The sequence below is a fragment of the Equus quagga genome, chromosome 7 (genome assembly GCF_021613505.1).
Source record: "Equus quagga isolate Etosha38 chromosome 7, UCLA_HA_Equagga_1.0, whole genome shotgun sequence".
In the NCBI taxonomy this organism is placed as follows: domain Eukaryota; kingdom Metazoa; phylum Chordata; class Mammalia; order Perissodactyla; family Equidae; genus Equus; species Equus quagga.
The window spans coordinates 20,079,364-20,103,906 of NC_060273.1; the positions used below are offsets into that span (position 1 = coordinate 20,079,364).

At 42.6% G+C, this 24,543-nt stretch overlaps 1 pseudogene; it reads right to left on the reverse strand.

The window, feature by feature from the left end:
• Positions 1-325: 325 nt before the first annotated feature.
• LOC124242001 (ER degradation-enhancing alpha-mannosidase-like protein 1) overlaps positions 326-24,543 on the reverse strand; it is an 87,961-nt pseudogene continuing 63,743 nt past the window's right edge.

Genomic DNA, 24,543 nt, shown 5'->3' on the forward strand with positions numbered 1-24,543 from the left:
GGGATTCCAGCTCAGGTTTTGCCAGACTTGTGAGCACTCCTCTGCAAGAAGAAATTGAGCCCATGGGATGATCAGGGAGGGAGGGATGCTTGGGAGGGATTTTCCTGTGTTCTCTAGTGGAGGGGGTAAGACCTTAGCCCATGTCCGCACTCGCAGCCGGTGATGCAAGGATGGGCTGAAATCAGGGAGGATTCGTGCTGCCACGTCACTGCCTTTATTAAGCGTTAAGGGTCAGGTCTGTGCAGGTAGGGGGAAGGCAAGGTCTTGGTCAGAGCTATTCTGGAGCCAGCAAGTGAAGGTCGTAGGTCGAGTTGGGTGTCACATGTCAGGGTCGGTTGGCCTGGATGGTTTTTCGGATCCAGTGGCCATGTCTGCAGATGTTGGTGTAGACTCCTGGCTTCTCCTTGGATCCACTGGGGACATTGCCCCATGATACGAGGCCCCAGAGACTGTCTCCACATACCAGCATACCCGCGGAGTTGCCCTGGCAGGAATCCTTCCCATGCTTCTCTTCCCCAGCGCACACTGTTTTGGGTGATCTGGCCAGGGTAGGTTTGCTCACACTCTCATGGGACATCAGGTGGATGTACGCACACTGGATGGTGTCAGGGTAATTGCCTGCTGAGACAGATGGGCCAGGCTCACCTCACGTCTCATCCTTCCCGCATCCTCCCCTAGAAATCCTGCTTCTATTGGTCCACCAGTTCCCACTGGTTCGCTAGTTTTGTTTGAATGTAGAGTGGAGCGGATATGTAAATGGGAGTGGAAGATAACATTGCAAAAGGTAGGTAGAGACCACAGCATTTAAGAATTTTGGAGCCAGGCCTTGAATTAGTAATTCATTTAAAGCTTATAAGGACTTACACTTCTGGGAAGGTGGAGTAGATGTAATTTCTCCTATTCCTCCCACTATATACAATCAAAAACCTACACAGACTGGCTAGGTACCTTGACTAGACGAAGTCCCAGTTTTTGTTTTTATGATTATAGATCCCAGATTGGGAGCTGAAGAAGCCAGCAACCTGGAAACATCAAGGGGTGCAGAGAAAGAAAAGCCCCAACGAAAGCCCTCTCTCTAGTCGAGGGCCATGAAAGGGGCAACATAGGAGAACAGACAACTTGTAGACAATAACTGTTCTACTCTAGCCAAACTCCATAGGAGAAACTATGGCCCCATGACCATCTAAGCCAGCAAAGCCTGAGTGGGGAGCCTACTTCTGCCCTTGCCAGGCTGTCGAGAAGTCTCCTCCACCGCTGTGGTGTCAGGGGAGACCATATGGGGAGCCCGGAATTCCATTCCCATCCAGCAGCAGTGAAGTGCCCCTCACATTCCCCACGGGGGTGGTATCAGGACTTTCACCACTGCCCAGCAAGGAGGCCACACCTTGTGTCAGTGGAGGCCGCGTGGAAAGCAGCAATTATGCACACCTGCCTCTCCCAGCCAGGAAAATACCAACAGAAGTCTACTCCACCTGCTACTTGGATATCCACAGAGACTCAGTGAGGAACCTGGACATCTGCCCCGACCCAGAGTGACGTGGTGGTGAGCCCCTTTCCCCACCAGAGCAGTGTCACAGAAAGCCAGCTAATGCAGAAAGTCAAAACAAGATTCCAAGTCTCATAACATAATACCCAAAAAGTCCAGGTTTCAACTGAAATCACTCACAAATCCAAGAACCAAGAAAATTTCGATTAGAATGAAAAAAGATAATTAATCAATGCCAGAATGAAAATGACAGAAAGGTTAGAATTATCTGAAAAAAATTTTAAAGCAATCATCATCAAAAATGCTTCAATGAGCAATTATGAACATGCTAAAAACACATAAAAAAAAGAAACTCTCTGGGGGCTGGCCCCATGGCCAAGTGGTTAAGTTCATGTGCTCTGCTGTGGCAGGCAGGGTTTCGCTGGTTCAGATCCTGGGCACGGACATGGCACCACTCATCAGGCCACCCTGAGGTGGCATCCCACATGCCACAACCAGAAGGACCCACAACTAGAATATACAACTATGTACTGGGGGGATTTTGGGAGAAAATGCAGAAAAAAAAAAAGAAGATTGGCAACAGATGTTAGCTCAGGTGCCAATCTTAAAAAAAAAAAGAAAACTCTCAGCAAAGAAATAGAAGCTCTAAAGAAGAACTACATGTAGATTTTAGAACTGAAAAATACAGTAATTGAAATAAAACTCCAATGAATGGGCTCAACATCAGAATGGAGAGGACAGAAGAAAGAATCAGTGAACTGGAAGGCAGAACAAGAGAAAATACCAAATTGAGTAACAAGAAAATTGACTGAACAAAATGAACAGATCCTCCAAGGCTCGTGGAGCTTTAAGAAAGGATCTAACATATGTCATCAGAGTCCCAGAAGGAAAGGAAAAAGAAGGTGGGGCTGAAAAAGCACTGGAAGAAATAATGGCTGAAAACTTCCTAAATTTGGCTAAAGACATAAACCTATAGATTCAATAAACTGAGAGAATCCTAAACAAGACAAAGCCAAAGGAATTCACACCAAGAAAAATCACAGTCAAACTTCTGAACAATAAAAACAAAGAAAACATTTTGAAAGCAACTAGAGAGAAATGTCTTCTTATTCTATAGGGGAAAATAATTTGAACCTCAAAGGATTTCTCATCAGACAGGGAGATTGAAAAAGTGACACAATAATTTCTTTCAAGCTGAAAAAAAAGGGCTGTCAACTCAGAATCCTATTGAATGAAAATATTGTTCAGGAGTGAAGGAGAAATCAACGTATTCTCAGATGAAGAAAAACTAAGAAAATTTGTTGCCAGCAGATCTACCTAAAAAAAAAAAAAAAAAAAGTGGCTACAGAAAGTTCTCTAAACAGAAAGGAAATATGAAAGAAAGAACCTTGGGAGGAAGAAAGAATGTGGTAAGCAAAAATATGGATAAATACAATAGATTTTCCTTCTCCTCTTGAGTTTTCTAAATTATATTTGATGGCTGAAGAAAAAATTATAACACTGATGTGTTTTAAATGTACATAAAGGAAATATTTAAGATGATTATATTATAAGTGGTGAGGGAAAGGGACATAAAAGGAGTAAGAGTTCCTTTGAATTGGTAAAATAACACCGCCAGTAGACTGTGATAATTTATGTATATAAAAGCTAATATCTAGAGCAATCACTAAAAAAGCTGTACAGGAGATACTCTCAAAAAACGCTACAAACAAATCAAAATGGAATTTAAAAAAATGCTCAAGTAACCACAGAATATTTTCTTATTACAATGGAATAAGCTGGAAATCCACAACAGAAACATAACAAAAAATTTCCAAACAGTTGGAAAGTAAACAGTACAATTCTAAATCAGCCATGACTCAATGAGGAAGTCTCAAGAGAAATAAAAATAAGTTGAATGGAATGAAAATTAAAATACAGCATATCAAAATTTTGGGAAACAGCTAAGGCAGTGCTAAGAGGGAAATTTATAGCACTAAGTGCATACGTTAGAAAAAAAAGGAAAAGACTCAAATCAATCATCTAATGTCCCACGTCAAAAATTTAGAAAAAGTAAAATAAGCCTAAGGAGAGCAGAAAAAAGAAAATAATAAAGATAAGAGCAGAAACTGATGAAATTAAAAACTGGAAAAAAAAAATAGAGAAAATCAATGAGACAAAAGATTTTATTTATATAACATACTTGAAACAACAACTTTATAAAAACGGAGGAGAGATTAGTGGTTGCTGGAGGTTAAGAAGGGAGTGGAGGCAGGAGGGCAGAAGATGTGGCTGTAAAAGCACCAGGAGGGATTTCTGTGGTGATGGAAGTATTCTGCGTCTTGACTGTGGGTATGTCAACATCCTGGCTGTGTTATCGTACCGTAGTTTTGCAAGATGTTATCACTGGGAGAAACTGAGTTAAGGATATAGGGGGTCTTCTTCGTATAATTTCTTACGATGGTATGTGATTCTACAATTATCTCAAAAGTTTAATTAAAGAAAAGAGTATAGTGGGCTTCCCATCATTAATTTGGCTCAGGTTAAACGGTTTGAGGACAGCCAACATTTTTAGGGCAAAATAAGCGTGGGTCGGGGTCACAGTCCAGCTTCGTGGATGCCTGACTTGGGATCGGCTGGGAGCGGCAGTGGTCCTCAGCTTTCTCACCTTGAAAAGGGGGAGAGTGAACCAAACCTGAGCAAGAGGAGGACTCTAGGGTGTGATGAAGTAACGCAGGCCTTGTAGACTGTAAATCCTGGAACCTGCATGAAGGGGAGGCCATGGCTTGAACAGACTTCAAGGTTGATCTGAACTGGGGCCTAAGGGGCCATGAAAGTGGATTTTATCCTAAGAACAGGAGGCCTGGGCTTAGAGGTTCCCAGGAGAGAGCCCTCTTCCTGAGAAACATCCTGGCCTCTCTGATTTATGGGGAGAAGCAACATTGACTAGAGCAGCAGCGTTCTGAGAGAACAGGTCAAGATCAAGGCATTTTCAGGAAGAAAGAAGTTTCGAATGTGAAGACCCACTTAATGGACTGCTCCAATTTCCAGTTGAGAAGAAAACCAATTGTGAAGGACAGAACTCCTTAAATGGATTGCTTTAGTTCAATGTGTACAAAGGAGGAGGGGAAATGATTTATTTCCTCCATGAGGGACCACACTTGCCTTGTTCCGTCCTGTGTCTGTGGTGTTAGCTCAGTATGACCCTACCTGCTGTCTATGAACTTGGATTGGGCACTGATTAGCTATGTGAAGTTGCATAAGTCTTTGAGCCTTTCTGATCCTCAGGTTTCATTATTGCTCCAACAGGATGGACATGTGTGCCCCCATCTACATGACACAGAAATGCACAGATGGGAGATCAGATGGACTAGCACTAAGGTCTTGGCATTGGGACCCTGGGCACATTGTGGAGATTTGAGTTCCATGAAGGCAGGGACAATGTTATGTTCCTTTTTGCCCGCTGATCTCTAGCACCTGGAATAAGGCCTACCACTGAGTCAGTGCTCTGTAAACATTTGTGAATAAACTAACAGCTCTATTCCTCATTTATCCCATCAAGTATATGCCCGGACCTATTCTTCTCCACCTAATACTCAGGCAGTCCCTCCACCGATCTTCTCATCAGAGAAAGCTGGGAGTTGATGGTGTTGGCTGTGATTCACGTTCCCAGGCTCCCTGGCTGGACCCTGTTGCCGTGGCTATGCTGAGGAGGTGGAAGGGAAAACACTATGCGAGTAAGCCCGTTGAAAAACAAAATTCAACTGAGTAAATTTGAAGATCTAATTGGCTTTATTTAATGATTCATGAATTGGGCAGCATCCCATCTTAGCAGATAGAAAGGAGCTCTGAGGAGCTGTACAAAATGGAAGACTTTTGTAGGCAGAAGGGGGAGGAAAAAGGAAGTTTCTAGCAAAGAATGGATTGTTTCAGGCAGGGTCACCTTCCTTTGTGGGAAAGGGGGGTCTATCAGGCAGATTACTTCACTAGTATTGACCAGGTAATTCTAGAGGGACTGGTTAAAGTTCGCATTCCTGGGAGAGGCTGAAACTGAAGTTAGGTTAGGTATTATGTCTTGGTTTGCTGACATGGGGCTTAGCACGAGCGACTCCATTTTGGGCCTGTTGTCTCTGTTTTAACAGCCTCACTTTCTGGAGTTCTCTGTCAGGAAGGACACTGAGCTGGCACCTTCTCATTCATGTTCCAGGGATGTTGGTGATGCAACTAGCCTGAGGACTAACCTGAAGCTAGAAGACCAAAGCGGAGCATCTGGAATCAAAGAGAGGTCATTTCAGTTCTCACTTTCAGGTCTGTTCTTTCTCAGCTCTGGCTCCCAAATAAACATTTACTGACCACCTGCTGAGTGCAAGGCACTGTCCTACGCACAAGGAATCCAGTAGTGAGCTGAAGAGACGCAGCTTCTGTTCTCCTGGATCTAACATTTGGCGCAGGGAGAAGGATGGTAAGAGGTGACATATAAATAATCAGAACAACTCCAGATAATACTAAATGCTATGAAGGAAATGCGTGGTTCATATAATGAATTCACACAATAGATATTTGCTGAGCCCCCGCCACTCGTCAGGTGGTGTTCCAGGTGCTGGGGATACAGAGTGAAGAAACTAGAATCTATTCTCATAGAATGAAGATTTGAATGGGAAAGACAATCAAAAGTGAACATATGTGTTAGGTGGTGATAAGAATTATGACAACAAATAAAGCAGATTAGGTGAGTGAAAGCATGTGGATGCGTGTGTGTGTGTGTGTGTGTGTGTGTGTGAGGGCTCTTTTGTTAGACAGGGGGGCCAGGGAGACCCTCTGATAGAGTGGCAGGCATTCGAGCAGTGATCTAACTACTCCTAAGATCGATTTCCGCTGAAAATATGGAACATAGGATTCAGCTTTTAGGTTGCAGTGGGCATTGAGTGAGGTGCTAAATTTGAATATACCTGACCAGATGCCTGCAACACAGAAAACATTTAGGAAGTGAAGGTATCATCATTATTACTGTTGTTATTGTTATGGTTATGATTATGAGTTACGATGGTCTGTGAGAACTGAGTCAGAATCAGTGGTCCTTCTACTAGCATCTCAAGGTAACACCTCTACATGAAGAGAAGGAAGAGCTTGGGAAAGGAAGACAATTGGGGCTTTTTATTTGTTTTTCCATAGTCACAGTAGCATCTGTTGGAGGCTGAAATCTTAATTAACTCAGACAGGGGAGTGTCCCCATTTCTAGGCTTTTCAGCTTGTGATGTTCACGGAGCCAGCAGGGCCACTGGCTGTGTGCCTTAGGGTGGCTGAGTGAAGGAGCCAGGGACTCCTCCCACTGTGGGACGCACGGCTACAGGATGGGGCAGGCCTCGTGTGTGTTGTCTGAGGATGCTCTGGCTGTCTGGTCCTCCCCAAGGGACGGGACGCTTTCACCTTGCTGAGCCACTCCGCTCATCCTCCACAACCTGGCTCCAGCCCAGTTTATTTCATAACTGGCTCAGGAACCTAGACAAACCACACAGTCAGAAGCTAGTGGTGAAGAGGGTGCAAAAATATGTTACTAAGACTAATGACGAAAAAATTGGTCCAGGCGGTGGAAAGAGGCTTCTCAGCACAATAGCGGCCCTTAGTGATCACCACTCTGAACACCTTTGTTTTACAGCTGGGAAAACAGTGCCGTTTATTGCCTTGGCCAAATCTACACAGTGAATTCGTGATGAACTAGGAATCAAAAGTCAGCTCTGTGCTTTTTGAACTGAGGCCCACAAATATCTCAGGGATGATGACTATATTAATGAGGCTAAGCAGGAAGATGGAAATGACTTCAGGTATTTTAAACAGAAGGAAGGTAACAAAGGGAACTATTTACCCAGATGAGAGGGATGCTGAGCAGAGACGTAGGATAAAGAGGTTATGCAGGGATGAGCTACAGCAGAATTGCTGGCAACTCTAGGCCGGAGAGCTCCAAAGAAGAGGCGGTGTTACCAGAGCTCAGGGGCACCTGGCGGAAGCTGGAACCATGGTGGATCTATCCGGGAAGAGCTGACGCCACAGAGATGCACAGCCCGTGCCCTAGAAACCACTGCGTGGAGTAGAAGGGGGCAAATGCCTGTGTCTCCTTTCCCCGTGCTATCCCATGTCCTGCCACCTCCTGCCTTTGACCAAACCCCATAGGAAGCCAGCTTGCCTTAGAAGTGTAGGGGAGGAAAAATAATTTTCCCTCTACCCTTCTAGGTTCTTGACTGAGACACTTCCTGTAATAAAAGACAGATTAACAGAAGAAAAACAAACAGAAGTTTATTAATACATATACTTCCTACATACGTGGGAGATAACCAAGAAAACTAAGTAACTCCTCCGAATGGCCCAAGCCACCACCTCAAATACTGTCTCCAGCTATAGACAAAAGATGTTGGGGCAAGAGGAAGGCCAGTTATGAGAGGGTACCAGGAAAAGCACAGAAAACAAGGTAAGGTGGTAACACAGATTTAATTTGCTACTTTCTCCATTGATAACAGTTTCTAGAGATTTTGTCATCTTCCTCTTCGTGGTTCAGAGAGGGAGACACCTTTACAAATGGAGATTTCCCTTATAAATGTAAATGTCTCCTATGAAAGGCTCACTTTCACTCAGTTTTAAGAGCTTTTCCTGTGTCTACCATTTCATAAAATAACCAGCTCAAGATAATCCTTATATCAAGAGGCAGATTTGGAGTGGCATATTCTCCTCCCCTTCAGAAGCCTAGGAAACGCAGCTGCATTGGGGGAAGCCCCTCTGAACTACAGAGCAGAGCAGAGCGAGGGCGAGAAACCAACCTGAGGGCAAACAAACCCCAAACCAGCAACACAAGAGTAATCGCTACCTTTTATTGGTCATAAGCTATGCGTTAACACTGCAGAAAGGACAATTGGTACCAAGACCAAGAAGAGAATTCTTCCAGACAATTGCCTAGTTATATAACCACTGGTGTCCCCCTTTTGCAGCTAGAACACTGAGGCAAGGCTAAGTGACTTGCCCACAGCTGGCACTCATGGGTGGCTGACCTGTGTTTGACCTAAGATCATTTGGATTCCAAAGTTGATGGCTTTAACTCCTTATGGGAAGAGAATAAGAAACCACAGCCATTTTTCCAACGGGGCTAATTATATCTGTTGGTAAATACATTAAAATACTAGTTTTCTAGTAAAATAAATATTAATATATTTACAGAGGCGAATTATCAGTCTCTAAGGCTTGTTCTTTCATTTTTTATTAAGGTGTAATTTACACACATTAAATTCAATCTCCTGGTGCATAGTTTTGTGAATTTTGACAAACACCTACCTTTCGGTAATGAGCACCACAACAAGACACAAACCTCCATCACTCCCCCAAATTCCTCTGCGCCCCTTTCTAATCAGCCTCTCTCTCTCCCCTCGGCCCCTGGCCACTCACCCTCTATCTTCTGTCTCTATAGTCCTGCAGCTTCCTGAATATCATATAAACGCAATCATTTAATTTGTATGTTTCACCCAACATAACGCATAGATTCATAGATTAAAAAAACATACGACAGGAGACGTTAGAGATGTTTATTGCTGACTGGGGAGGTGTTTGAGCACTCACTCTTCTCTGTCTTTAGAAGTATTTTGTGGGCAAGTTTTAAAAATCCTCTGTGGTTCAGTTTCCTCATCTGGAAAGTGGGGATAATAATAAACATTCCACCTAATGGGCTTGATATGAAGATTAAATAAGTTACTACAAGTAGTAAAGGGCTTAGAACAGTGCCAGGCGCAAAACCATCATCTTGAGATTACTATAATGTTGACGATAATTATTACTACTATTGTTCGTCTTGCTGAATAAATGCTTGGGACACCGTCAAGTTCTGTGGAAATGGCACTGAGCGGGTGATATACTGATTTATAATGAGAAATTTGTATTTAGTCTTTGTTCCATTTCTGATACAGAGCTCCAAAAACTCTTGGAATTTCCTAAGTAATGAGTGACTAAGGTGTCTTTTGATATTCCTAACAAATCCCTTTCAACCACACCTGAGTTTATGTTAATGAGGTGACTTTGGAAATCACTTAAGGATGGGGGCTAGTTGCCCGGGAAACCAATCATGTGATTAGAGGGTTGGAAGCTTCAGCACCCACCTGCCCCCAGCCTCTGGTTGAGTTCAATCACCAGTGGCCAATGATTTCATTACTTCTGACTATGTAATGAAGCCTCCATAAGCCCCAAAAGGCAGGGTGGGGGGCATTCATGGAGTGTCCAGGTTGGTGAACACGTGGAGGTGCTGGGAGGGCAGTGCCCACAGTACAACCATGGAAGCCCCACTCCCTTTCTGCAGGCCCTGCCCTGTGCGTCTCTTCCATCTGGCCGTTCCTGAGTTGTATCCTTTTACAATAAACCAGTAATCTAGTAAGTAAACTATTTTCCTGAGTTCTCTGAGCTGCTCTAGAAAACTAATCAAACCCAAAGAGGGGTTCATGGGAACCTCAGATCCACAGTTGGTTGATCAGAAGCACAGGTGACAACTGGACTTGTGATCAGCATCTAAATGGGGGAAGTCTTGTAGGACGAGCCCTTAACCCATGGGATCTGATGCTAACTCCAAGTAGACAGTGTCAGAATTGAGTTAAATTATAGGACACCCAGTCAGTGTCCGCTGAGAATTGCTTGCTGTGGAAAACACTACCACATATCTGGAGGACAGAACTGTTTGGAGTATCGTGTTCAGTGTGAAGGAAACCAGCAGTGTTTTCCCTTCTCAGAGGGATGGTGTGCAGACCACAGGCTGGAGTTTCGGACTTTGCTCTCAAGACTTGGGCCATCTTAGAAAAACTACCTCATTAATGTGAACCTTTCTTTTCTTGTTTACTATTGTGGATAACTGTCGCTGTCTTTCTGCCCAACATCTTTGTCCTCTTCTTCTGGTACCTGATTTTGTACAACCATTCCTCATGTGGTCTAAAGGACTGTCTTGCCCCTGCTCCAGTGTCAGGCACATGACCCAGCCTTGGCCAATCAGAGCTCTGCATTCCTTTCACCACAGTGATTGGTTCGTGCATGGACACGTGACCCAGGCCAGGCCAATGAGGATCCTTCCAGGAATTTTGTTAAGAGCTATCAGGAATAAGAGGCTTCATTCTGCTGGTTTTCCTAAACTGCTAGACGATAAGCCAGGAGCTTGTGGTGGCTGTACTTACCATCGTGAGGGAAGACTCCACCTGTGAATAAAATCAATACCCAGGAAAGCAGGCATGAAATGAGGAGGCGGGAGTTTCTTTGCAGCGCCAAGCACAACTGAAGTCACATGACCTATGGTGTGTTCCAAGGACATAGACCAATAAATTCTCTTGTTGTCGTTGTTGATCTTTTGCTTAAACCAGTTTGAATTAGATTTCTGTCACTGGCAACCACAAGCGTCCTGATTTACAGATCTATGAATTGTGGATAATAATCCCTAATTATGAAGATTAAATGGATTACAGCTATGCATGCTGATTTGCAAAAGCTAAAACATTATACAAATCTTAAAAAATGATAACTATTTGAAATAGTGGAGAAAATCCTTGGGAGTCCTTAGGACAGGGACAGAAGGTGTCTCAGCTATGCTGAAGTAACTAAACAGGTGAGGAGCAGGGCTCACACCTCACACTGTCACCAGTGACTGGGTAAGATGCAGTTAGGATTTTACGAGTGTGTTCAGGATAAATGGACTTCTACATCCTTTCCCCATCACTGTGGTGTCAAAAACCCTTCATGTAGAAAGAGGCAGTTGCGTGTATCACAAAGCATGTTTAACTCAGTAGCAAATGGACAATAGCCAGAGCCGCAAGCTGCTGTGTGGCTTTAGATGGTCTCCGACCTTCTCTGAATCTCAGCTTTCTCAGATGTAGTAGAACATGGCAATAACTCCTCTGCCTTACTGCAGGATTGTTCTTTGACTACTGGAGAAAAGAGAGGTGAGAGGACTTTGAAAAGAGTAAATTGTATTTGGGGTTACTTATATCTGTTGGTAAATACCTTGAAATAGTAGTTTTCTGGTAAAATAAGTATTAACATATTTATAGAGGAGAGTGATCAGTCTCTAAGGCTTATTTTTTCATTTGTTATTAGGGTGTAATTTACATATATTAAATTCAACTTTTCTATGTGAGTTATTTTCATATATTTGTACTTAAAGAGGTATCTTTGGGATATAAATATAATCTTTGGAATATAAATGTCCTGAGTGTATGGATTACGTCTTTTAAAAATTAAAAGTTTTTTTGTAATAGAAATACCATATGACCCAGCCATCCCACTACTGGGTATCTATCCAAAGAACCTGAAATCAGCAATTCCAAAAGTCCCATGCACACCTATGTTCATTGCAGCATTATTCACAATAGCCAAGAGGTGGAAGCAACCTAAGTGCCCATCAACTGATGATTGGATAAAGAAGATATGGTGTATACGTATATATATATACATATGTATACATTATATACATATATGTATTCCATTGTATATATATATATATGTATGGAATACTATTCAGTCATAAAAAATGACAAAATCATCCCATTCACAACAACATGGATGGACCTTGAGGGTACTATGTTAAGTGAAATAAGCCAGATAGAGAAAGACAAATACCGTATGATTCCACTCATGTGTGGAAGACAAACAAACACACGGACAAAGAGAACAGATTAGTGGCTACCAGGGGAAAGGCGAGTGGGGGGTGGGCACAAAGGTGAAGGGGCTCACCTATAAGATGACTGACCAATAATAATGTACAACTGAAATTTCACAATGTTGTAAACTATCATAACCTCAATAAAAAAATGTAAAATATATTAAAAGTTTTTTTGTAACACCCTGTGGTGGATTAAAAACAAAAGGCCACAAACGCTTCCCTTCCCTGCGTTCATAGACTTTCAGTGGAGGAGTTGAAAATTTATTTCCCTTCCCTTGATTCTGGGCTGGTCTTGTGACTTGCTTTGACCAATAGGATGTGGCAGAAGTAATATTGTCCCAGTTCTGAGCCTAGGCCAAAAGAGACTTTGCAACTTCCCTCCCATTTGGGACTCTACCAGGAGCCACTGAAAGCCTAGGCTGGCCTGCCGGAGGATGCGAAACCGTTAGAGACCCACCCTCTCAGCTGAGCCCATGCCAGGCCAGCAGCTCCCAGCTGACCCAGTAGCTGACCACAGATGGCCAAGTGAGCCCAGGAGAGACGCAAAGAGCCACCCCATTCAGCTCAGTCTAATTTGCCAATCCATGGTAACCAAAGACTGCTGTTTTACGCCACTGTTTTAGAAAGCTGTGTCATATAGCAGAAGCTTACTAATACATACGAGGTAGAGTCAGCAGGTTGTCATGTCTATCACACCGTGTCATTTTACAAGGACAACGGTTTGAGCAGCTCTGTCATTTATTCTCAAGTGACCTTGGGGAACTCATTCCTGCTGCGTCCTTCCACCTTTAAAAGGGGACCAATAGTCAAACTTACCTCTCATGGTTGTGAGAATTGAAAAAATGCAGTCGACGCTGAGGCTGGGTAGTGTTGGCCGAGTTAGAATTGATGACCTTCAAGCTTCCTGGCGAACATAAGGGTCTACATGGATTGTATAACTGCAGGTTATTAGTATTATCCTTATGCATAGAGTAGACAGATAGTCAATACTGATGACACTGTTGGAATAAAACTGCCACGAGCTGAAGTGAAAAGAGATCATTTTCCCTGGGGCCCATTCACAGTGTTCAGACCGGTACTCTGGAGACATTTAGGAAAGAATTGTGAGAAGGTGCTAAGGGGGACCCTCCCCCACATGAACACAAAACTCACAGGGTTCTTGACTCCTGTGTTCAGAGACTACCCAGGAGGCATAGGGAACAGGAAGAAAGGCTGAGGGCAGCTTCTGACCCTGCTTCCACACTTCTTCAGAGGGTAAGGAGTGATTTCAGAGAATTTCCTGGAGCAACTCTGAATCGGGGATGTGGGAAATTCATCACCACTTTGTGAATAGTCAAATGGCAAAGGACCACCCCAGTCATTAATAACGCAACAGCAGTTGCAGGATTTGTAACCCTCCTGTCACAAGGCCTTTATTGGCGCTAATGAGTCAGCTTGCTGTGGTGAGTATGCCAGCCTAGAAAAATTAATGGGCTCAAGGTCTCGAGACCACTTGATGCCTGAGCCTCCCCAGGCCAGTGTTTTTTCTTTTTAACTTTTTATTAAGATTGTGGTAGTTTACAACCTTGTGAAATTTCAGTTGTACATTATTGTTGGTCATGTTGTAGGTACACCACTTCACCCTTTGTGCCCTCCCTCCACCCCCCCTTTCCCCTGCTAACTGCCAATCAGTTCTCCTTGTCTCTATCTTTAACTTCCACCTATGAGTGGAGTTATACAGAGTTCGTCTTTCTCTATCTGGCTTATTTCACTTAACATAATACCCTCAAGGTCCATCCATGTTGTTGTGAATGGGATGATTTTATCCTTTTTTATGGCTGAGTAGTATTCCATTGTATATATATATATACCATATCTTCTTTATCCAGTCATCAGTTGATGGGCACTTAGGTTGCTTCCACGTCTGGGCTGTTGTAAATAACACTGCGATGAACATAGGGGTGCATGGGACTTTTGGAATTGCTGATTTCAAGTTCTTTGGATAGGTACCCAGTAGTGGGATGGCTGGGTCATAAGATATTTCTATTTTTAATTTTTTGAGAGATCTCCATACTGTTTTCCATAGTGGCTGCACCAGTTTGCATTCCCACCAACAGTGTATGAGGGTTCCTTTTTCTCCACAAACTCTCCAACATTTGTCACTTTTCGTTTTGGTTATTTTTGCCCAGGCAAGTGTTTTTAATGAAAGTTTCCAGCGCAAGCAAATGTGGCTGGGAAATCAGAAAAAGATCATCTGGGTCCTAGGAAACTCAATCATCCCTGGGATATTTATTCATTCATTCATTCATTATAATATCAAGATGATTGTGGGTATGAATGTGGATGGTGGGACAAGAGCTTGGGCTCTGGAACCAAATTTCTGGAGGCAGAATTCCAGCTCTGCCACTCAGTCGCAGTGTGACTTTGGGCAAGTTAATTAACTTTTCTGAGCCTACTACCTCACCTATAAAATAGGGATAATAATAATAACAACAACAAACAACTCTTTGGGTGATGATGAGGATTAAATTGTTCTGTATGTGAAGACCACTTAGCATCATGTAAGTGTGCAAGGACTCAATTAATGTCAATTATTCTTATTTTTACTGTACATTAAGATTCTACTGTATGCCAGATTCCATGAGAGGAGGTAGCTAGGCTGTGAGAAACTAAAAGTAAAATGACTTTGTCATCATCAAGTTCACATTCTATACGAAAGGAGTGTTTAGTGACCAAGCAAGTAACGGGATAAAGGACCGCCAAGAGTGCAGAAAAGGAGGTAAGTGGGGAGATGTGCTAGGTTAGGACCTGGAGCGTGGATGATCAGGGACAGTCTTTAGCTGAGACCTGAGTCATGAGAAGGAGCCAGTCAGGGAGATGTGGAGAAAGAGAGTTCAAGACAGAAGGAATACGCGTGCAAAGGCCCTGAAGCACGGAGGGGCTGACATCTTCAAAGAAAATGTGGAAACCATGTGAATGGAGTTTAGGCAGAGAAGCAGGATAATAAGGGGCGCCAAGAAGTAGGCAGGGGGATTTGCGGCAACGTGGGTGGGCCTGGAGGACAGGATGCTAAATGAAATAGGCCAGACTCAGAAAGGCAAACTCTGCATGATCTCACTGATGGGAGGAGCCTGAAGTAGCAGGGAGTGGAACGGAGGCTGCCAGGGCTTGGGGGGATGGGGGAATGAGGAGGTGATGGCCAAAGGGTACAGAGTTTCAGTTACGCAAGATAAGTAAGTTCTGGAGATCGACTATACATCATAGCGCCTATAGCTAACAATACTGTATTGTATACTGAAAATTTGCTAAGAGGTTAGATCTTACGCTAAGTGTTCTTATCACCAAAAAAAGTAACAATAACGATAATAATAATGACAGTAACAAAAGAGGTGGGAGGAAACCTTGGGAGGAGATGGATATGTCTATGGCTTTGATGGTTTCATGGGTGTATATTTATCCCCAAACTTACCAAATTGTATACATTAAATATGTACCATTTTCCACATGTCAATCCTACATCAATAAAGTCATTTAAAAGAAAGAAAAAAGAAGCAGTCAAGAGACTGTTCCTGGAGGCTACGGCAAAAATCTAAGAATAAAAATAAGTAAAATGGGAATCATTTTTTTTTTAAATGCGTAAGTTGGACATATTCTCTCCAACTTACATGTGCTTTTATTTTATTTATTTACAGTTTACTGGGTTTAAGAGAGTTCAAATAACTTCTGCAAAGTCGTATAGTCCTCTGCTCTTTGCCCTCAACTCTGCAGGTCCTGTGGTGGCTGCTCAGCTTTGTGCCTCATCTCCCAACAATTCCCTTCAGTCTCCCTGGTTTTTACGGCACGCTTCTGGATCTGTACTTCCTATCCTCTGTCACTTCTAGATGATTTCCTATTTGAGCACTAGAGACCAGAAGCCGCAACCGGGAAGAGCTAGTCTTAGAAACGCTAACTCCTCCAGCTTCTGTTCTTCTGAAGCTGGTTCCCAGCAACTTCCGCTTATTAGCGCTCTTGGAGGCAAAGAAAGACATATTTAGCACATTACTGAAAGCTCTTCAGGTCTAAGGAGAACCTTCAAGTGCTCAGAGTTTTGTATAATAAGAACACAGAAGCTATCACTGTTGTTCAGGCAAAGGATTAAGGGCATCCACAAGGAATGAGTGTGTGTGTACACCACACATGCCTGCAAAGCTGCAATATCACGGGTGTGGGGAAAACTCGGACAAATTGTATCAGCTTTCTGAGCTTCAGTTCCTCGTTTGTGAAAAGGAATTAAAGACTATGTCTCAATATTCAAGCAACATGCTTATTATGTGCTGAGTACGTGGCAAGAACTCTTCCATTGCACATTTACAAACCTTTTCTACCTTCACATACATTTTTACCTCTGTGTAAACCCAATGAGGCGGGTATTGTGATTAGTCCCATTTCAGAAATGACATTGGAGAAGAGAGTCAAATCAACTAAGCCAAAGTCACAAAGTTAGGAAGTGGCTAAACGAGAATTCAAACCCAGACTGTCCTCCCCCAGAGCCTCTGTCTGTAATGTGTAGGATTGAGGTTTGGTGCCTCTTCTGTGCTTAAACTCTTTCTTCCCTTTCCAAGGGAAATTTGAGTTAGTCATGCAGAATGACTTCTGTGGACCAAGTGCAATTATTACAGCTTATTTTTGTTCACTGTTCACTCAGCCAGCACCCTTTAAACTTCAGAGATATACATAAAGAAATATCACCAATAGTCTGATGGAGCTTGGTGTGTCTCTCTTCAGATGGATGTGGTTGACGTACATTCCTCTAGGTCATGGATAGGTTGTGTAGGGAGAGCAAAAGGAATATTGTTGTGCGTCAAAGTATTATCCATAATGCCAATCACGGCATTCACAGATCCTGAACTGGGTTCATGACTTCTGTCCTGACCGTCCCACTCCATCAGAATAAAATTAGCTTCCTTTTGGCTCCCTGCCTCTCAAACGGTTTCTTCAGATGTGGGGATGCTTATCAGCCTCTGAGACCCAAACAGAGGAGCAGCTGTCCAATTGTTTTTGTTCTACTCCTCTATCTTGCTTTGGGAACAGGTTTAATAATTCAGAACTTTATTTCCCTCTGGCTGAGTCCTGCTCACCAGTACAAAGCCATTCTTTGATTCATGATATCGTTTTGGCTAAAACATACTCAATAACTAAACACTGCCTGTTAGTATGAGCATAGCTCAAGTCATTTCCAAAGAAACAATAAACATCTCCAGGGGAAGATTCCCATGAACTTGCTTTGTCTTTCTCATCTCAAAGTTAGACAGCATCAATATACTTAGTCCAACAAAATGCTAAAAATCAGTTTAGAGTTCTAGTCAAAAACAAAGTGGTTCTCATAGCCTCCTCTACCTTTTACTGAAGTTCTTTAAAAGCATAAAAAGTGATGCAAAAATTCAGTGGCACTAGAAACTAAGAACATGGTTTATTTATTTATGCTTCCACCTTTTTAGGAAAGGATTCCCAATGGCTTCCAACTGTACACACAACACCACAAAGTGGTACTGATTAAAAGTAGAGTGAAAGTTAATAGATGAATAAGACAGAGAGTGGGCAATAGAACTTGGTATGAGGTTAAAGTGTGGACTATCGTGGTCTGCATTGCAGAAAAGAATGAGGCCAATATTTGACTTTGAGCTTCCTAAGGGAATTTTGACTGTTTTTCCATTACTCGCCATGCCCATGAAACCCATGAAATAAAAACAAGCCAGTTTTCCAGGGGGAGTAAAATCTTCTTGGCACAAAGATCTGGTTGGAATGTGTCCCTGAGACCCTTATAAAGAGGATGTTTGTGATATGAAGAGCAGTGTACCCAACAACACTTTTGTGTTTGTTTGTTTGTTTTTAATAATGATTGTCACCAGTTTGAAGTTATCGCATCGATGCATAATTCTGGAAGAAATAATTTTTCAGGAATCTGTACAACATCGTCTAGGTCCCCAGCAATCTAGAGATGTGGCTTTGTCCAGAAATGTATTAGAAATGGGTGATCAAGTCCCCAAATTTTACTCTGCATAGAGATGATAAAATAGTGATGACCTTAAATATCGTTAAGGCAGATGGTCTCTAGGTACCAGAATCAGTCAAAATAGAATTTAAAGACTTCAAAAGGCAGCTCTTTCTGATAAGCTGCTAGAAGTTTGAATCAAAGTAACGAAATCAGGTAACTAGTTTGCTATTCCATTATTGATCACACTGAGAAAAGACATGGTTGGATACCAAGATAAGTTGAAATCATAAAAAGAATGATCTGAAGAAAGATTTTAAGCTGCGGAGTAGAGAAGGTAGAGGGACCTATGTGGAGGTTTGCTTCATCTTTTCTTTGAGATAGGGGGTGAAGTTCTCCACGGAGCTGACGCTGAATAGAGCGGGCATAAGAGGACACTAGGCTTGATGGTGTGGGGATGATTTGACAAGTGAAAGACATTTCTTAATGAGATTAAGTAAGGAAAGTGAAATCACAGTGTTACCTTCTTCAACATTTTGTGATGCTCATCGTCAGAAAAACTGAACGCTCCAAGTGATCCAAGTTCAGGAGTGGTTAGAATGTAAAGGGATATTAAAGGAATGACTAAATCTACAAGGCTGTAATGGACAGTTTGGGGATATCTGGCCAAGTGATAAAACTAGAAAGGAAGACATGTAAAGATGGAGGAGATAAAAAAGCATTATGACAATGGAGAGATCTAAGGATTGGACATCCAACAACAAATGGAGTGGTGGGAAAAGACGTTTCAAATAAGAAAGTTGTACTCAAAATTAATGAGCCACCTTGAGAAATTCCCATGAGTTAATGCTAAATAAAATTTACTGTATATAGAACTATATGCATTACAAATCATTATCCATTATGATCATATTCAGAATGAAGATGATGGAGAAGATGGTGACGACAGTAGTGATAGTGATGATGATGGTAGTGGAGATGATGATGGTGATAATGGTGGTGATGGTAGTGATGATGATGATGATGGTGGTGGGGGTGAAGATGGTGGTGGTGGCTGTGATGTTTCTGGTACAATTATGCTCTTCTTGGTGACTAGGGAGAAGATAAATTTCCCTCGACTGTTTCTTGCCTCCATATATTTTATATCTTCTTGGATTCTTCTTGCTCATCACTGCCTTATTGTATGTCTTCTTTTTTTTCTTTTTTGAGGAAGATTAGCCCTGAGCTGACATCTGCCTCCAACCCTCCTCTTTTTGCTGAGGAAGACTTGCCCTGAGCTAAGATCTGTGCCCATCTTCCTCTACTTTATATGTGGGACACCTGCCACAGCATGGCTTGACAAGTGGTGTGTAGGTCCGCACCCGGGATCTGAACTGGTGAACCCTGGGCACCCGAAGCAGAAGGGGCGAACTTAACCACTGCGCCACTGGGTCAACCCCTGTAATGTCTTGAGAATGCCTTTCCACGCATTTTCTTCTCTCCATCTTTACTGTCATTTCTGAGTCGAATGCATCATAATTTCTCACCTAAACTACTACAGCAATTTCCCAACTGAGCTCTCTGCTTCCAGTCTTGACTTTAGCATAGCCTACAAAGCCCTTCGTGATGTGGCCCAGCTCTGCAACCCTATTTTATGCCACTCTGCCCTTTCACAACTAAGCTCTAGCCACACTGTTATCTCTTCAGCTCTCCAAACAATCCAAGCGTTATCCGCCCAGTGATCTTTCAAAAAAGCAACTTTGACCGTTCTTTCCACTCCTATAACCCCAGAGCCTGGAGCGCCACATGGTCATTGCTAGCTATATTTAGATATATGTATTGAATGAATCAACAGTGACAAAGTAAATACTGTCTTTTCTGTGTCACCAATACGTTTCATAGCCATCTCTAATACCGTATTTATGACAGTGGATTATAATTTCATATTTTTGTATCTGTTTCTCCACCAGAATATTAGCTTCTTCAGGGCTGGGACCATGTCTGATTTATTTCCTCTTCCTCAGAGCTGAGGACAGTGTCAGGCAAATAGTATGTACTCCTTACACACCTGAAAAAAATGAATGAAAGCCACTGGAGTTGTGGGATCAGGAGCCTGTGAGATCAGAGTGTCACATGAAGGATCAGGTGTGTCATTGTTAGAGTTGATAAGATGTAACAAGACAACTCAGGGTGGAGGCAATGAACTATGGAAATGAACTTTTATTATGAAGTTGATGAACCCTCTTGTTTTTACCCCAGACAGCCTTACTATATCCTCTGTCTTCCTTAAAAATATCTTGTGTATCCTCTTCAGTCTGTTTGAAACTCTCCTTTCCATATTTTCTCTCTGAAACCAAGGGACAGGCAGAGAAATGACATTTTCTTTGCCAAGATCAATTTGAAGTCCTCAGCAGGAGCTCACATTAATCGCCTTCTTAGAAGCTCTCTCTTTCTGCTGCTCAGAAAGACTATTGTCAAAGGCAAAGGGGCCAGGAACTTCATTGATTCCCTTTCCACAGTATATGAATAGGTCCCCTTTATTTAACTAAAGAGGTATATTGTCCAATATCCCTACATTCAACCCTTAATACTTTGAACTCCATGTGGCTCCCTTGACCCAAGACAACAAAAGCATGCAAATCTTGTCTCTACGCTCATGGAGATAAAGCCAAGGTCACACATTCATTCCCCAATATGGGCCAATTAGCTTTCCTCTATTCAATGAGCCAAAGGAGCCCCATGACTGAGTACCTACTATGGGAAAAGCCTTGTGATAATCGCAGGGAGTGAAGAGATGAATGGCATGGTCTTTTTCTTGGAAAATGTAACAATATATTGAGGTGGCAGAAAAATGAATAAACCATCATAACAAAAAGTGTTAAGAGCTCTGATAGAAGGAAGATCTACAAGGCAATTTGGAATGAAAAAAAGAGGGAGATTAGTGGTGTTGGAAGAGGGTTCTCAAGGGGAATTAACATTTGTGTCAGGTCAAGAAGGATGGGTGACGGTTTTCTAAGCAGCTAAAATAGGAAGAACTTGCAGGGGAAGGGAATATGTTCTGTGCTGTAAGTGTGGAAAGGGACTTGACCATCCTCAACTCATCTTTCCCTGGGACAGGATTAGTCTTGTTGACATTGTTCAAGGACCCCTGGAGCAGTGGGGAAGCTGATAAGAGGGGCAAAGGATACTGAAGGTAAGCCTTTTCCATCTCCCAACCTGCTGAGGGCCTGCCCTTTGGGGATCGACACAGCGCCAGCACCAGAGGGAGAAAGCAGGAGTGGAATTTTATTTTTCAGAACTAAGCCACTGTCCTCTAGCCCAATTACCTATTCCCAATACACTTGGCTACTACAGAGAGGAGAAATGGGGAGAATGCCAAACTGAAAGTGAATGATTCAGGCCTCTTTGCTGAGTCAGCCCAGAACAGCTAACTTTCCCCTCTAGTATACCCTTAACCCTACTCAACGGATCCAGCAGAAAAGTGGACCCCCAGACAGAAGCTAGAGAAACAATCTCTAAAATTAGAAAATGTCTCCAGGAGTGGAGGGTTTTAGCATCTGATTGTATATGTGATGTCAGCCTACTACTTAGAGTTTTAGAAGTTACCATCAGAATAGCTTCAAACAGAATACTGTCTGTAGATACACAATCTGATTGCCACCAATCCAGATGAAGATATACTGTAAGTACAGAATACACAACGAGTTTTGAAGATTTAGCCATTCGTAAGCATCACTGTGGCATTAAAAAAATCTACATTAAATTGTCCACAATTTAAATGTCCAGCAAACAGAAATATTAACTCCTTCTCAGAATCACGGGTCCTAGATAATTCTGACACCATATTTTTCTTTGTAAAATAATCATTCTTGTCATTGGTTTCCTATGGGTTCTACTGACCTCCTGGATGAATGAGACATTTATGATCTCTCCCACTCTCCACAAGTCCAATCATCAATGTCCTAGCTTTTCTCCATTGATAAATCTTTCCAGGCTTCTCCATTCAAACCACCATTGCCTCAGTTCAGGCTGTCAGCACTGAGCACTACTCACTTAGAGGACCACATTCACCTGTCATCCTCCCCAGGTTCCCCCATGCCCTGGAAAGCAGAGCCCACAGCTTTCATTGTAGGCAGTTTAGTGACGGAATTGTGAAATAGACAAGAAGAGAAACCAACAGAAGAGGGTACTATTGAGCTGGCCATCGCTGTGGGTGACTGGGGCTAGATGCAGCTAGAATCTTCTGAGGAGTGATTAGAGCATGACAAGGAACTATCCACCCAAGGGATGGAAGAGGGAGCGTTTATCCTTTGGCTTGCATCTTTTGTGGGGCATTAGCTCCCATTTACTCCCTGGGTGATGTCGACGAAAATAATCCATAACCAATCTATAAATGAAAATTTGGGTGAGTTTATTCTGAGCTAAAATGTGAGGACCATGGCCTGGGGCCTTCTTTCCCGAAGGAAGAAAGGGCACCAAAGAAGTGGGGTGCACAGTGGTTATATACCCCCAAACAGAGTGTTTCACATAGGATTGAAATGTCCCTTTTACAATAGTCATGAGACTGCTCTGTCGGCACAGTGATTGATGGACACAGCAGGTAGGTCTGCTGTCTCAGTGGACACAGCAGCGTGGCGGGTCTGTTGTCTCAAGCTGGGTGGTCACAGGTGAGCTGGGTGGTCAAAGGGGAGCACAGCAATCAGTTCCTAGCCTAAGAAAAGATGCTTATCCCTAAGGAAATGCCGATGTGGGGGGAAGTTGCACCTTTATCTTAAGGGCATTTGTTCTTGCCATAGGAAATGTTTAAAGCAGATATATAATGCATGCTCAATGGCCACAGTCAGGCCCTTTTGGAAAAAAAAAAGTCAGGCCGAATTAGTTTTACACCAAATGGCTTCCTCATATACTCCAGTGTATCCTATTGCTTGCCATTTCTATTTGTCAGTGGGCATGCCTGAAGCCCAGGCTGGATGCCGCAGGCTTCCCAGCTTTGACTACATAAAAGGTATAGGGCAGAAAGTGAGAAATGTGGGAGAGCTGAGGTGAGGTGCTGTCAGGCTACAGCTGCGCAAAAGCAGCCACGCCAAAGCATACAAGTACAAGGTAGGCTGAGAGATGTAAGGTGGGGCACAAGAAACCTTCAATATACCTCTTAAAGATATGCCTTAATGAGTCTCCTTGTTTCTACCCTAACCATTGTCACTCTAATACTTTCTCATATAGTTTCTGTAATGAGCTTCAAACTCCTAATCATGTTACTCTTCTGATTAAAAATTTGTACCAACTCCTTATTGCTTTGTGTCATACTGTCCTGGGCAACTGTTTGCCTGACCATCATCCTTTCCCTCTTTTTACAATATTTTACAGCTTTATTGAAGTATAAATGACATACAATAAACTGCACATATTTAAAGTATATAATTTGATAAATTTTGGCATGTGGATATACCCAAGAAACTGTCAAGATAATGACTATATGCATCACCTCAAACATTTTCTCTTGCCCTCTTGTAATTCTTCTTTTCTACATCTCTTGCCACTTGATCTAGTTTTCCTTTAGGAATTCCTACTTCTCCCAAATTCGATCCATGCCATTTGGGTAAGGACCAATCACACTTCCAGGATGCAGGGATAAGAGCATGAACCAGGATGGCCAATGAGAATAGCATATTCCCTGGGTTCCACTGATTGGGTAAAGAATGGTCATATGACCTAACGGGCTACAGATCAAAGCTAAGAAGCATCAGACCCTAGTGTCTTGTTCAGACCGTGGGTAAAAGTTGTTTGCTCCCAGTGGGATTCCTCAACTAGGAGGATGTAAGCCTGGGCTGCTGATGCTGACCCTTTCTTTCACCTCTGGGAGAGTGCCTATTTGAAAGTGAAAAAGAAACTGAACTAAGATATATGGGCAGACAGATTCCAGATGACATCATTGGAGCACCTAGATCTAGCCATGCCTGAATCCAAATATTCTGGACTTTTCAGTTACACGTGCCAGTATAATTTCTCTTATGCCTAAACCAATTTTAATTGTATTTTGTCACTTGCAGCTGAAAGGGCTTGACAAACGCACGTCACAACCTAGTCCTATTCTTTCTTTTCATACTTACCTCTCACCGTTCCTCACTGTGCAATTCATCGCTTTATTTGTATCAAAACCTTTGCCTGTTCAGAGACAGACCAGGCAGCTTTATGCTTCTGTTCTTTTGCACACGCATTTTTATTTCCTTATACAATTTTATCTTTCCCAGTGGAAATCCAGCTCTCTTAGAGGAAAAATGTCTTTCTAGATATTTTAATCCAGTTGTCTATTATATCACTCATTTGCTAGCACAGTTGAATGCCTCCTATGTGCCAGGCACTGTGCTAGGTGGCAGACATACGTGTTGGACAAGACTGACTTTCTCTGCCCTCATGGGAAGTAGATTCAATCAAAGAAAATACTCAAATATTCCTGATTAATAACTTTTTCCATAATAGATT